General features: G+C 44.3%; 1 protein-coding gene across 1 annotated transcript in view; it reads left to right on the top strand.

Moving 5' to 3' along the window:
* COL23A1 (collagen type XXIII alpha 1 chain) overlaps positions 1 to 15,907 on the top strand; it is a 46,858-nt gene that overhangs the window by 12,136 nt on the left and 18,815 nt on the right. The window contains exons 4-6 of the mRNA XM_008505611.2: positions 10,013 to 10,039; positions 11,575 to 11,601; positions 12,250 to 12,276. The gene's annotated coding sequence lies outside the window, so the exon portion shown is untranslated. The remainder of the gene's footprint in view (positions 1 to 10,012; positions 10,040 to 11,574; positions 11,602 to 12,249; positions 12,277 to 15,907) is intronic.

Raw genomic sequence — 15,907 nt, forward strand, 5'->3', positions numbered from 1 at the left:
AGGCTTTAGCACACCCAGTTGCACAGTCAAATCAACTTAATTATTTAGTTCCCATCAGAGCGATCAAATAAACTGTGGACTGTTTCAGGAGGTGGATTTGGTGTGAATGCAGAAGTAAAAAGTTAATATTAAATGGTGTTTAATAGAAGCAGGTATAGGAACACGTGTCTCTTGGCTAGCAGTGCTTTGAGGATTTTTGTGAGCTGCTGGTGTATAACCAAGTTGCAAGCAATGGAACTTTTAAAGGGGTGAATTGAGCCAGAGGTCTGGAGACAAGGTCCAAAGAGAAAACAGCTTTTTTAAGATGCTTTAAATATTTTGATAGTTAACATCTAAAGGGGAGAGGATTGTGCACTGCAATAAAACTTTACAGCAGAAACAGTTCCTTCTTTATGAAGTTCTATAGGTTCGTTTTATTTTTTAAGCCCTAGGGAGAATACAGTTTCTATTTTTAGGACCATGGCATATCCTACTACTATTACTGTAACAGATTTGAAGATTATTGGATTTTGTTGCTTCTCTGGTCTTGTTTGACTTGGTTTTGACATCCAATTGAACACAGATCACATCATAGACTTCAGTCTGAATTGAAATGTAGGTTCCTATGGGTGTGGGTCTGCTCTTCTCCCAGCAACTTTTGAGCTTGGTGATTTTCAGCCAAATTTGATGGAAGGACAAACACTGTGCAGATGATTAGTTTAATGTGAGTTTTTTATATTAGGGGTAGATTAAGGGGAAATTTATATCCATGGTGACACACAAGCTTATGCTGCCAAACTCATGCCTTTGCCATATCATATTCTTCAGGGGTTGCCTGAAGATGTTACTTTGAGATTTTTTTTCTTTTCTAATTGCAATGCTGGGGAGCCTTATAAAGTGTGTTTTCGACCCACCCTGCCAATAATCTAATCCATTTCAGGGATTTTCTAACAGATGAGAAAAACTGATGCTGCAAAGGTGAAGCTTGCATGCTGAGGTCTCCCTGCTGCCATGAAGGGTGTTGCTGCAGGGGGAGAGCCACTGCTGCTTTAACCACACTGTTTCACTCTGGTGCTTCCCATCACCAGCTTTCCTGAAGGGATTGACAGCAGCCTTTAGATTAGAGTAGCTTGAGGGAAATTTGGGCAACACCTTTGCCAAATGTCTACCTGGCCCATCCCCAAACCCCAGCACAGCTCCAAAGTCTGAGCTCAGATTTGTGTGGGGTTGCAGTGGAGCAAAGGAGAAGCAGATGTGCGGCTGCCGCGCCGCTGGAAATGTGTTTCTTGTTGGGGAGAACCAGGCACTGGGATCACTTGGGACTCGTCCTGAGCTGAGCTCTCTGTGGCAAAAGAGCATCAACACCACCGAGTGGTTCCCCTCGACTTGACGTGCAGTCAGTGCGTCAGCATGTCAGGGGCATTTGTCCTCCTAAAGCTGAGGGGGGATCAGGGGGGCTGGCTCTGCACAGGGCTGATGCAACTGGGCTTTCGGCTGTTTACGTTAGCAGGGCGGGCAGCTGCACATAGGCAGGAGGAAAAAGAGAGAAAATGTGGAGCAGATGGAAGAGGGGAACTGTGAGTAGGGTTTGCAGCTGACCTGTCAGTGCAGGGAGATCTTCCTGTTATATAGATGTTTAAGAGAGGCAAATAACGTATGGAGGGGAGAAGCAATCGTTAGGTGGTGCTTTTAGCATCCTTGCCTCCATCCATCCCTTCCCCTGCCCCATGCTGGGATGGTTTTAAATTTGTATTTAAACTGTTCAGCTATCCTCATACATGCTATTTCTCCTCTTTCCCAGTGCAATGCTGTGTTTGTGGTTCACCAGAACCCATTCCCTTTCCTCTTCCCATCTACCGGAGAAGCCAAAGTCTGTTTCTTGAAAGGTTCCTGTGCTGCTCTTCCCTCCCTAAAATAGGTCACTGCTGCACCACTACGTGACACACCAAATGGAGGGTTGTCAGTTCAAGTGGGAAGAAACCAAAAGAATGAAGTTGATTAATGAGAGGAATTACTTCATATGCACGTCTTAATAAAAAGCAGAGCAAGGAAGAGGCTTTGCAGAAAAAAAAAAAAAAGTATGATATGAAACAGTTGTCTCCCATTTTATACGTTTTACTCATAATATTAGCATCTATTTTTAGTTGGGCAGAATATTATTCATTTTGTTCCTCTGATGCATAATGTTTGCCTTCTGATGAATTTTGTAAATCACTTGTGTGTTGCCTGAAAGAGCCCAAACATTGTCCTGCCCATCTCTCAGTGGTGGGAAGGTAAAGCATCTCAGGTTCTACCTGCCTAGAAGTAATGCAGCTCCTTACTACTCAACATAATTCAATACTGAGCAGTAGCATCCTTTCCTAATATCAGGGAATATGAATTTATAATGGATTTATGCTAAAGGAGAGGCACAACACTGTCATTGCTCATTGCTGGCACACCTTTCAGAGAATAACTGTGCAGTCAAAATTGAAATACTCTTGCCCAGGCCGTTCTCATGTATTTGCAGTCCACCTCACAATGCCAAGCTGCTTGGAGTTAAGCAGCTCAGCATCTTCACAAATTTTATCTTGGGAGCCTAGCACAGGGAGCTAATATCTTCCTTTGGCTACAGTGTTGTAAATCCAGAGTTATCCACTGAAGTCAGATGTAATGACTATAGCCAGAAATCAACTTGTAAGGACAATAAACTCTGTTTTTAATTAATTTCAAGACATGATGTGAAGCCAAATGTTTTTTCTGAGCTGATGTCTGGGAGAGGAGTTGGAGGAACACATGCAAAAGGGAAGTTGGTGCCTTGACTTGCAAGACCCCAGTGCAGTGGAGCAGCTTTGACAGGGGCTTTGGTGGCAGCTCTAGACCTTGGCCATACCCAATGGAGTTTGAAGTTTTCTCCCCTCAGCAATTTAAGAATTTCAATTAGTGCAGATAACTCAGCAAGGGAAAGTCTGTGCAAGCTGCTCCTGTGTGACCCATGAATGTATTATAAATGCAGGCAGGCTGATGTGTGGAAAATTAAGAACACATGCCCAAGCCCATTCCTGGTGGCAATTCCTCCATCCTGTTGTGGTCCCTCAGAGTCTACCAGAAAGCTCCAAGACATCCACTTAGCCCAGGCATTTTGGAAACGGTAATACCAGAAAACCAGATGTGACATTATTAATAAACTGCTTTAACAGGAGGACTGTGGAAGCAACTTGGAGCTGGGATGCCTGGTGACTTGATGAGTTCCCTCCATCTATGCAGTTATCTCCAAGTTCTGCTTGGACACGCTCAGGGTGCAGCCTGAGAGAATTGCAGAAGGAGCTGTGAGTAGTTTGAGATCATTCTGTGCCAAACCAGAGCAACAGGAGGTAGTTTAACTCTTCAGGAGGGTGCCAGAAATACCATGTGAGAGACCATGGGAGACCACTACGCATGGTCAGATCTCATGGGATGGAGGGAAGAGTTTGTGGATTTCAGACTTGGCCAGCTCTTTTGCAGTAGACGGATGCTTTCCAGCCCCTGGGTGGTAGCTCATGAACAGACACGAAGTGTCTGTATGTTGCATGGGTGTTTTGGTTGATTGTGCATGCACAGGATTTAAAAAAAAAAATATATTTAACATCTGGCATTGCTAGACTCAGATATTGTCAAATACTATTCCATGATCAATATCCGTCCCAAAAATGAAGTCTCCTGTTGGTAAGCTGGCTATTTGGTTTTCTAAGTCAGGTTCATCAAGGTCATAACTAATTAAGGGTTCAGTCCTGTGTTTGCTCTCATCAGTGTCCTTACCATTAAATGTTCAGACTTCAAGGAGCGTCTCCTGTGAATGAAGTAATTTCCACACATACTTCTCCCAGTAAGAGCCCAAAAGACAGAAGTAACAGATACTTTATGAGTCAAACTTTGTAGTTCTATGCTTTTTCATTTTATTTTACTATCAGTTTTGTGGCCAATTCACATAATTATTTGCCTAGAGGGGAAAAGCTCTTTAAGCAGGGAAAGCAGACCCAGCGTATTTTCCTGCTATGTCTGTTTACTTGCTCTCTGATGTGGAGACAACAGTGATTTTGTAAAGACCAGCTCTTCCTGGCAAGAGTTTATTTTTCTTTTGATTTAGAGGTAATTCTTCTACAGGGAAAATTAAAAGTTGTCTTATGTCCCACCCAGTAGAGGAATTGCACTTATCTTCTGCACTTCCATTGTTTCTGGCCAGGGAGAGGAGAGAGCCTGGTGAAGATGCCAGTAATGATGGCAAGGAGAAATTTGTCTGCACAGGAGACAGGTTTCTGGTACAGGACACACATGGCTTTTCAGGTGATGACTTAGAGATGTTTGCCTTATTCTGTGATGGCTTATGGAGGGGTAGGCTTGACAACAAGGATGGCTGTGGTGGTAGAACAAGTCCTTCACCACCCTGGTCAAAGCAGGGATTTGGTTTCTGGCTCCTTGTCCTGCTTTTACTCTGATTCCTTGCTTTGCGTGCAAGTGCAGCTGGTAGATCTGTATCTCTGTTTCCTGTGCATTTAGGCACAGCCACATGGTACTGAGGCTTGGCTCGTAGGCAGAGGAAAACTGGAAAAAACCAAGAAGTTTGCTCATTAACCACAAAAATAGAGGTAATCCAAACAGCCGCTGTCAGCTAGGGATGGCACTGGTGGGGAAGAATATACAGGCAGTGAGAGACTGAAGTGTTGGCTGGAAATGTCAATATTCCTCCAAAGGAATTGGAGGAATTATCATCTTCAAAATTGCATTCCCACCACAGAGCCCATCTCTGTCATGGTTGGACACTAAGCATATAAAATATCCAAAACCCAATTGGGCACCAAATGCTTGAAACAAGCAGTTGCACAGAACAGATGGAACTTGTTTAAGCCTCAGAAATTTGGGGGAAGCTGGGGGGACTCTTTCTTCCATAAAAGCACTTTGCTATTTTGGAAGAAAACTGGTGCAATGTGATGCACAGATGAGTGAGCTCTTGCTTCTGAAATGATGCTGAGCAGCAAATAAGCTGATCTGACATGCCAGGCCACTGCTTGAAGAGTGTTGCTGGCTAGGAAATTGGGGCAGTTGGCTGCACTGATTCCTTACCTTCCCTTTGCATTGGGAGGAGCAAACCAACTGGCTCTGTTTGGCATTTCTTTGTGTTTGTTCCAAGTAACTTTGCTCACAAACTCAAGTGGTGTCCTGAGCAGCTCCAGCCCAGTGTTTGCTTTCCATCCCTTTGCACCAGTCAGTGTTTGATTTGCTTCCAGGTGTTTTTCTTGTGCACCTTTGAACTGTCCAGCAAAAAAGGGAGGGAGCTCTGCAAACAGATGGAAAGAGGCACATGTTGTGTTTTAGGAAGAGGAGGAAAGGTCCTTTATTTCCACACCAAAGCCCTGATGAATGTGGTTGGCATGACTGGGAACCCAAGCACTCTGCTGAGCCCCCAGTGGTGATGCAGAGGAGGGGCTGAACAGTGGGCAGGGCCTGGTGCTGCCCCAAAACCACTCTCAGAATAGGGTTTAGGGGGTTTGGTTTTGCGTTGTGGGTTTATTTTTCTTTCCCAAGGATTTCAGAAACCTTTGGAAGTATTCCTGCCCTGTGCTGGGCTCTCTGGCTCTGCGTGGCTGCCGGATGCTCAGCATGGACCAGCCCAGCCTTCGAGGTGGCTTCCTCCCTTGCAGAGCCCTGCAGTCTGGTTTGCATTAGGGGTGAAGTTTTTGAGCACATTACTGCTCCTTTCTGCTCTGTTTCCATCAAAGAATGGGCAGAGGCTGCCCAGCAGACTGAGGACAGAGCTTTTTTTTTTTTTGGAACAGACTGTAGATTTGTGGGGTTTTTTTTTTTTTGGTTTTGCTTGGCTCTTATCAGGCTGCTTCTCTGCATCGTTTGTCTGACACCTCTGCTGGGGGATTTATTGATTTATCAGCTCAGTCTGTGGGTTCCCTAAAGAAATGTCTCTGAGGAGCCTTTTGGGGTTTGGTGATGCTGAGCCCATCAGATGCTGTGGCCAGCTCCTTGTGTGTTCAGTGGTCTTTTGGGCCTGGGGTTGGGTATTGTGTGCAGGGTGATGGATTTTGGGGAATCCCTAATTGCCCACCTCTCTGAAAGGTAATAGGGTTTTCTGGCCAAATAAGAAGAGCCTAGCCCCAAGGCTCTGCAGGACAGCAGCACCAAATGGAATTGAGGAAAGAGAGAGAACCTTGCCAGAAGATGGTTTCCCATTAAACCTTCAAAAGCTGAGTGGCAGTGAATTGTGCCTCAAAATTTGGTGCAGCCAGCTGTCTCCAGGTATAACAAGTGTAAATTACTTTCAAATTTAAAACAATACATTTTAGAAACATTAATTAATAGTCATGTCTCATCAGTGTTGCTGTTTTGTGCTTGTAAGAGAACTGTATATAATTTTTGTAAAAAGTGAAGAAAAACTATCTCCTAGTAATGAAAAAGTAGTTTATAGGTTTGTATGCAGATGTGTGAACCAAAGAGGAGTTTCTGCTGGACAACAGTGAAAGAGCCTTTTTTTAAACAAAGAATCAAAGAAAATAATTAGTGAAGGATTGTTAATAGTTCTATTAGGTATTTATTGATTTTTAAGTGTAGTGTTGTTGCCCTGTGCAGCATTTCCATCCCATTCTTGTGAGTCCATCCACACTTTATGGAGTTAAATGCTGAGCTCTTGTGAATTCAATGCTTGAATATGTCAGTTCCCAGTAGGAATGTTTCCAACACTGTGTGGTGCCACAGGCTGACATGATTTCAGGGTCTTGCATCAAGGACCCCAGAGGTCAGGGTAAATGTAGGAGGAACTTTCACTGAGGACTTGTCCAGGCTCCCAGCCACTGGAGTTGGCGTATGCACAGGATAAGTATTCATGTGACTGATTTCATATGTGGAGCCTATCTCTTCACAGACATTTAAATGCTGTGTTTTGGAAAGGTAAATGATTACTGTAACAGAGGTGGTATTGGATGAAATAGAAACCTGCTTTTTTTATAAGGACTCCTGGCTTTCTGCAGTGACTACTTCAGGGAGGGAGGAGGGGGATGCAGCAACTGTGGACAAGGACGAGGTGACATCCCTGAGCACTTGCCTTGTGCTCAATTCACTTGCAGTTAGCACTAGAGGTTCTCAGTTGCTATTCAGAGGACTTCTGAAGGACTCTTCTGTCCTTTTCCTTCAGCTTGGGAAGCTCAGAGGAGACACAGCGACCTTGGCTGCTTCTTTCCACTTTCCATGTGATGGCTCTGGCAGGCCATGCTTGGCCACAGCTTTTGCCAGAGCTTTCTTCTCATACAAAAATGTGCTGAGGAACCGTGTCGCCAGCAGACACTGTCCTGCTGGCCAAGATTTATAGCATAGCCTATAGGAAAGGCTGCTCCCTGCTCCCTGGATGCAAACCCTGCCGCCTAATGACCCAGGGCCCCCTTTGCAAGGATGCTAAAATATTGTCCTGCTCTTTTGTTCTGACACTTTCCTCCCTTTTGAGTGTAAGATTTTACTCTTTTTTTTTTTTTTTTTTTTGAAACCACAGAGACAGAGATTGAAGGCAGCCCTTTGAATCTGTTAAAATTTGACTGCAGGGTTCCTTCCGACCCCTGTGCTAATTTTTAGCAGAGCAGGAAACATTAAAAATAACCATAAGAGAAGATTTCCCAACTCAGAAGGATTGTCCTCTTAATAATCTCTGGCTTCGTTTTCACCAGAAATTTCACCCCCCTTAAAATTCCTAATGCTGCTAGAGCAAGTACATCCCTGCCAGCAGCAGTAACAGCACCAGAAGAGGAAGGCAGAGAGCCAGCAATCCAGGCTGGCACCCAAGCTTACTCTGAGAAAAAGGATAAAGGATATCTGGGGGAAATTTGTAGTATTTATTGGAAGAGATTTTGTTTTTAAGTCAGAGCTTGTAAGCACTACATCTTCCCAAGCCTTTGGCTGTTCTCAGCATTGGGTGAATCTCACTTCTGCAATGAGAGGCCACATTTTGCTGCTACACCTCAAGACTTCTGAGCTTCTACTATGAAACAAAACAAACTGTTTTTACAAAATTCTCTTGTTTTAAAATATATCTGGACATAGCTCCTTCCTTTGAAATAGAAATGTTGTGTGGCCAAACCAAGGCCAGAAACCTATGTGCAAGAGCACCTGATGTAGTAACAAGCTCTGCTTAAGCCCCAGCGTCTTCTCTGACCCATGGCTACATTCTCAGCATTGTTGTCTAATTATATATCATTAAATAATATCATTAAAATTACATGGGCCAGAATCCAAATAATTCAAATAAAAGATGGTAGTGCTCCTGAAAGTTGGCAAGTAAGCAGATTTCCAATGCTCTCTCCTTCTTTACACATGTGATCCACTGCCTGCTCTCCATGCCCTTCCTTTGTTAATACAGATGTTTGACTGGGGAGGTAGAGCAGAGTCAATTACATCTCTAGCCCAAACTAACAAAGCCTTGAAATGTCTGAGTGAGCTCTTGTCCATTCAGCAGTGTGGCTGGCCAGAAGCCTCTCTGAAAGCCCAATGGGTATTGCTTTCCCTCAGACAAGCATCCTTTGAATAGGCCATTGTTTTTCCTTCTGGATGTCCCTTTGTGGACTGATACAAGAATAGCTAAAAGCTGATGAATTGGTATTGTAAATTAAAAAAATAAATGAAAATCTCTGGGACTTCTGCTACTTGGAAAAGTTGAATGTGCTGTGAGTTCTCTGTTCAGGACCCTGTCTTGTCCTCTGGAGGCCAGAGAGCTCCATAGGGAGCTTCAGGGAAACCATCTCAAACATAGTTCCAGGAAAGAAGCTCTCTGGAGCCTTTCCCTGAGAAATACAGAAAACTTTGGCCCGTAACAATTGCATTATACCACAGTCCAAACTATATTTGCTCAGTAAGTTCTCCCAGTTTGCTGGGCTGCAACATAGGGTGTCTGAGCCCAGCACGACTGCAGAAGGAGCCAGGAGGACACACGTGTGCCACACCAGGATGCCCATGCAAGGCAGATGTGGGAGAGAGCAGGTGCTGATCACAAGGCACCGTTTTGGAAGTGGTGCCCATTGTGTTTCTCTAGGAATGATTTAGAGGGCTGAGCTTTCTTTGGGTTTAAAAGAAGAAAGGTTCTAAGTTCTCATGTGGCAGGTCATGGATGGGTGGAATTGCAATTCTTTGGGGATTTACCATAATGCTGAGTTTTGAACTGTGACTCTACCTCTTCAAGTGCCTGTATGCCAGCTCCAGCTGACACAGGGTCAAGGTCAGCTCTGTCTTTTTCCATGGGCCTTGGAGCATCTGTGATTTCCTTCCCATTTGCATCCTCTCTCAAAATCAAGGTTTCTTATGGCCAGATATATTCAGTAGTTTCATGTTAATTAAGGGCTTACATGACAGAAATGGAAGGGAAATAACTATTTATCATGGTGATTTACCATGGACTCCTGCAGCAAGCCTAGAGAGGGAAGGACTGAGATAACCAAGTGCTTGGTTCTATAGATACAAGTGTGCTTCCAGCTTTGTTTTGCTGCAAAGAAGCAAAGCACATAGGTATCAGCCTGCAGGGCACCTTTCCTTCCTCCATAGCAGAACACCCTGTCCCATCAGGCACTGTGGCTGATCCTCACGTCTGGGGTAAAACAGGAGTATTCAGCAAGTCCTTTCGTAAAAAAAAAAATGGTTCAGATCTGAGGTTGATGGGAACCACTCCTGCTCAGTTTAGCCAAATCAGGCATGTTTTACTGCTGCTCTTTTAGAGTCTTTAAAACCCTCAGGGGGTCCCCAGTGCTGTGCCAGAGCAGTGTCACCCTGTCCCTGTCACTAATCCTGTCGCTTCCTCTTGTGCTCCTTGATACTCTGCAAATTGTTTGATGCCTCTTACTGCACTTCTGTGAAACCTTCCTGCTGGATTGCATGGATGAAGTATTAGGTTATAAGTACCATAGCCAAAGATTGTGCTGTATATAAGTAGAGCCTCTTTCAGAGCATGACTTTCACTGTTATGTTTGTGAGTTTTTTTTTTTTAAATAATTATTTCCTTTTTTAACAATACTGTCTTTTTTCTTTCCCTTTTCAGGGGCCTCTTGGTTTGGATGGCAAACCAGTAAGTAGCACATAAAATGTCTTTATTCATGCTGCTCTGCAATAGATAGGCAGAATCTCAACTATTACTTCTTTGTTCCTATATATATAAATAGAGGGGTCAAAATTGTATTAGGAAAATTATTCTGTGCTCTGTAACACATGGAAGTTTGATTTCTGAGCTGGGGCTGGCTGGCATAGCTCAAGGTGAGCTTTTCTTTACCTGTCAGCCTCCTTCAGCTGCTTCTCCTCCTCCTGTGCCAGCTCAGCAAGTGGAGACTTTGGCAGATGGGCAGCAGACGAAATTTGGGACATAAATTCCAGTAGCACCCTGGAAGAAACAAAGTCCCAGTAATCCTGGCTGTGTGCTCCTGGCACTGCAAAGTGGTATCATAAAAAATAACTGGGTTATTAAGCTAAACTGGGTTTTGCTCCAAAGGAGCCTGAGTGGGAAGTGCTTGAGAATGCCTGGTTGTCTATGCAGTACTTCGTGTGACAGATTGGACTTCATTTTGTGGGTTGTTTGTTTGACTTTTATTTTTGCTTGGAAGCCCTTTGGCTACTCAGGTGCTCCACTTTTTGCTTACTTATTTTACAGCATCACAGAGTTGTATTATTTTTGTGCCAGCTCCAGTTCTTTCAGGGCTAGGTTGCAGGAGGTCACAGCTTTTCCCCCAACTCCGTATCCAGATTCTTCTTTATTCCACCATATTCACCAGAGGGCACCATCTGAAGTATTTTCAAGTTCTGGTCCTAAACCAACTGTGATTTTCAATTCAGGCAGAAGTCTTTGCAATTGAAATGTTACACTGGATACTTATTTCTAGCCAGTTAGAGAGTGTTTAGTTCTAGCTGTACGTTGCTGTGCTTGGTTTACATCCTACCCCAGAGGATGACAAAATTGAATTAAAAGAAATCTAGAAAAGGATGCAGATGCTCTTGGTTCTCTGCTGACCTTCCCTCACTGCATCCCACTGGGTCCCACTTGGGCAAACACTGTGAATGATGCTGAACCCAAAGATTCAATATTTTTCTGTGCTGGAGGGAGGATGCAGAGCAGGCACATCAAAAGATGACTCTGAGGCTTCTCTTTGGAGCTGCAGCCTGTCTCTGCCTGCCTGTCTTACAGAAAGCTGCTTAGAGGGAAGATGATTTATGTCTTCAGCAGACAGGCCAAAGAAAGCAGCCCATCCTCCTTGTTTATTTCAAACAGATGTATAATTGTTGTAATGATATGCTGAGCATGTGTTTTTGTAGAAATGATTTAATACTTCAAGAAATCTCTTGCATATATTTAGAGTCACGTGGTTGCAAGCTGCTGTCATGCTGCTGGTCTTGCCCCAGTCCATCTTTGGTCCTCACTGGCCTGAAAGAGCAGGCAGGACCTTGCTGGTGCTTTTTGCTAGGGTGGTGCTCATGAGAAACAATAGCATGTATGACTTGAAAATAACAGTCAACGTGGCTATTGATTGATGAATGCAGTCTCCTTGATCTTGATGTTGTGTGCATTGATGATTCTGCAGTTACTAACCTTGGATCCTTCTTATGTGTTTCCAGGGACCTCCAGGACCAAAAGGGGAGAAGGTAAGGACTCTATTAGTGTGTGGTTTGGGGGGAAGCAGCTGTGTGTCCTCCTCCTGCTAGAATTCTCTCAGTTTGGGGTACTTCAGTCTGGTGTTGCCACTGAATATTTTGGGACAAAGAGTCTCGACAGCAGGTTTTTAGGTTGCCCTGGGAAAGGGAGGGCAGAAAGAATTTGCAAAGATTAGGGAGGAATAAATATGGCTTTTAACACTCATCTGTGGTGTAGGATTCACAGTAGAACCCTTAAGTATTAGGATTGGCATTCAACTTTCTTCTTGCTTTCCTCCAAGAGCAAGGCTGTGGGCTCCATCACTCAGTGTTTACATGATGTCCCCCCACAGAACTGAGCACCCAAAGAAGGTCATTGGTGTACTGAAAGTGATATTAATCCTCCCATGTGTAGCAGTTACTAGTGGAGCCTTAGTGTTGGAAACAATCTGCTATTCCTGATTTATTATTTCTCTCATTGCCTGCCAAGGCAGAATCCTTCCCTATTGTGTTGTCTCGAGCCCTTTTCCTCCCTGGCAATAGGACTCTTCACACTCCCCTTGGATGCCATTCCTGTGTCCAGCTGACCCTATGCTTGGTTCTTTGTGGTTGAAATTTGAACTCTAATTCCTGACCCTTGCTGTTTTGCCCAACGTGCAGGGTGAAGCAGGGGACATCGGCCCAAGGGTAAGTATTGACACGGCACATTAATTTATTCTAAAATCTGGTTGGGCTTGGTCACTGCACAAAACAGGGCTTCCTGCAGCTTTCCTGCTGCAATAAGAAGTATGGAAACCGTTCTGGAAGTTGCTGTTGTTGGCATTGCTTTGTGGTGATGGTTTTCTTCACCTTGACAATGGAGAAACATGAAACAAGAGTACCTCCAGGTACCTCCTGAAGTGTTTCACTTTTACTGAACTTTCCTATCCCTGATTCCCTCTTCCAGTGTCAGAGACAGACACCATCTTTCTCTCAAAGCTGTAGTCCTTACTTGTTGTCATTTGACTACTGGTATCTGGTGGTGAATCCAGTGTCCAAATGCAGGGACCTTGCATGGTGTTGTATAGGGTGGGAAGTTCCTCCTTTCTTACAGAGCTACCTGCCTGGGAGCACAGGCTGCCTTAGATGAAAAAGAAAGGATTAAATGTGACTGGATGATGAAGGGAAACTCTGTTGGCAATAGCAGCAGTAACACAAAGTCTCCTGTGTCAGGGATGAGACACAGGAGGGTTCACCACAAGGTCTGTGGTACTTCCAAGGTGGGCTCTGTCACAGGAACAGAGGTGCAGTTGGCTGTGGGTTGTGGGCACCTGCCAGGACCCCCAGTGTTGGGGTTTTTGGAGATGCTGGTGTGTGGGTCCTGCTCAGGTGCCAGGTTTGGAGCTGGCACCCAAGGGTCAGCTAGTAAGTTTTGGATGCAATTGTTGGAAATGTAGCCAGGACCTCAGTGGTTAACATAAGGCAGAGGTGCCTCCAAGTCATTCTTCTATTCCCCCCCCCAGGGGCTGCTAAGTCACTTTGTGAAGTTGGTGTCATTTTCTGAAGCAGCTCCCAACCTCCTTGGGTGCATTTGGAAACATCCCTCTCAGACTCCCCAAAATTTCTCTGATAGATTTTACACCCTGTGGAACTAAGGAGGGGCTTAAGGGCTCAACCTTGTTGCAGTGCCCACCCACATCCTCAGCAAAGGCTTTAAGAGGTGCTTCAGCAGTACATGGGAGTGAGTTTGCACTCCTTGGGTGGGGCTGTGGATGACTTTGAGGCTGGCAACTTGGGTGATGCTGGAGGAGATGCTCAGGCTCCAAACCCCCAGCAGTCTGACGGACAAGATGGGAATCCACCTCCTGCCACAGCTCCTGTTTGTACTGCGTGAGATGGTCCAGGGATGGGTTCCATGTGGAATTGCAGGGGCAGGTGCCAGCTTCCAAGGTAACACTTGTCCTGTGTTTTAATCTACCAACAAAAATACCTGTGGGTTGTGTTTGGTTTTTTTCCAAATGAATTTGTGAAAATTTCACTTTATATTTGTCTTTTTGCACAAGAGGAAGAAAAAGGCTCAGAAACAATTTGGGAGGAAAGGAAAAGAAATAGGGCTGGCAGAGCCATGCACAAGTAGGTGTAACAACTGGTGCCTGGCTTTGAAAATAGCTTCCTTTATGTCTTCAAACACTCAGGGCTGTGGATTGGAGATGAAACATCTTAGTGCCTGGATTATTTTTTTATTTGTTAATTTCATCTATCTTTTTCCTCACGTTTCAGTGGTGGCTTTGTTTAGCTGATTTTGAGAGACGTGTTGCAGCAAGGCACCACGGCAAGGGGAGGATAAATAACTAGGATAAATCCAGTCCTTAATAACTGGGAATAAATCCAGAGCCGCCTCCTCCATAAATGTGAATGTCTATGGGTGGTGGAGCTGGGATAGTGTGTGTCAGTGAACACAAAAATATCATTAGGGATGATAGATTAAAAGGGAATAATGTTTGGGGTGGGTTTGGAGGGTCTGTCTGCAGTGATGTGAGGGCAGGGAGGCATTAGCTACTGAATATGTTTGTCTATGCTGCTGCTCTTACTTTCTCCATAAACACCTGCTGCCAGTGTGAACAGGAAAAAAAAAGAGATTATTGCCTGTGTGAGTGCATCTAATGTAGATGGTGATGTTTTTGAGACCTGAGGAAGGAGTTAACATTATCTTAGCCATTGAAGCTAATGCTTGCAAACAGCATCGGGGGGGAGGCAGCTGTGCAGCCTCACCTAATCAGGATGGGGAGTGAATTTATTTTATTTTTAAGCTTTATTTTATTTTGGAACATTATGCTGAAATGGCTAAATCGAGTACTCTAAAGCTGGAAATTGTCAGCATTCAAGGTTTCTGTGCTTCAAGATTCCATTGCTACACAGGGTCAGACCCACAGGCTGGTTAGCCCAGTGCTCTATGACCAGGTATATCAGGAGAGTGTAAAGATGAAGCAGGAATATGTAACTCCAACAACTCCAACTTAATCAGGCTTTGGAGGAGCAGTTATCCATGGTCAGGATTTTTGAGGGGCCAAAAACGGTGTCTCTGTGTTTAATACAGCCTGCAGGACTGTTCACCATTCATACCCCATCTGTAACAGGGATTGTTTAAAATTTGGATTTGGTAGGATACACAATGTGTTTGGCCCCTGAGCAACTGCAAGTTGTTATTTCACAGGGAAACAAATAGGGCTGGGCTTGGGAGGTGTTCATTTGGATGCTGAAAACCTGAGGGATAAGAAAAAAAGTTTCAGTTACTGTCTCTCTCCTTGGGCTTTTCTGAAAATCCCACTTAATGCTTTTGTGTATCTTTATGCACATAAGAAACTGTAAAACCGAGTCCTTTGGGTCTACCACAAACCTCTTTGCTCTCAGTAAAGTCTTTCTGGCAGTTTCTGGAGTATCTGGAGGACCTGGCTGAGTGCAAGTGCTCTGTGGTGTCATTAATTTTGGTGCAGCAGCATCTTGGTTTTCCCAAATCTCAGGATTTCAGCATTGTGTCCCCCTTACAAGTCTATATTTAAGGGAAGGATGAGCTAAAGCCTTTCCCAACATCTTGAAAAAACTTACTGGAAGGGGTTTATTTGCAAGAGTTGATAAGGTTGTTTTTTTTTTATCTGCCATTGCTTTTCCCCTCCCTTTCTGAGATACCTGTGTTAAAACATCCACGCTGTGTACCTGTGCATGCCTGCTTCAAAGCCTGTCCTGGGAGCTGGGGAGGAGGTGGCCTTGCCTGGTTTGTAATATTCACCCTTATATTGAGCTTTGGGGTTATTTGTGTGAAAGGATTAAAAGCTCACTGGGCAACGAGGACAAGAGGTTTGTTCCTTAGAAACTTTCCCATATCCCCAGGGAGCTTCGCAGGACTTCTCTCCATCCTGTCACTTCTCCTGCAGGGATGGACCAAGAAAAGGGAGGCACAAGCCATGTCCTGGGAAAGGAGATGTCTTACTGCTGCTCCCTAGATAGAAAAGCAGAAAGGCTAAAAGACAATAGCAATGACTACTGACATGGTCTGGATACATTGTTTTTGCATCATAGAAATCTGGGAGATTTATCTGCACTTTCCAGGCTGGGGAATACATCAGTATTCATTTTAGCCTCTGAAGGAAATTATAATATTTGGTCTTGGGAGAAATTCTGGGATATATCTCCTGTGGGGTTTGCTGGAATAATACTCTTTATTCTGCAGAAAGCCCTGCAGTAGGGGAATCCTCTGTACCCCAGCTGCTTTCAATGTCCTATTGTGCAGCCAGCTCAGAAACAGATATATTTTTTCCTGTGCCTGTTTACTGCTTACCAG

This window comes from Calypte anna, chromosome 13, assembly GCF_003957555.1.
Source record: "Calypte anna isolate BGI_N300 chromosome 13, bCalAnn1_v1.p, whole genome shotgun sequence".
Taxonomy (NCBI): Eukaryota; Metazoa; Chordata; class Aves; order Apodiformes; family Trochilidae; genus Calypte; species Calypte anna.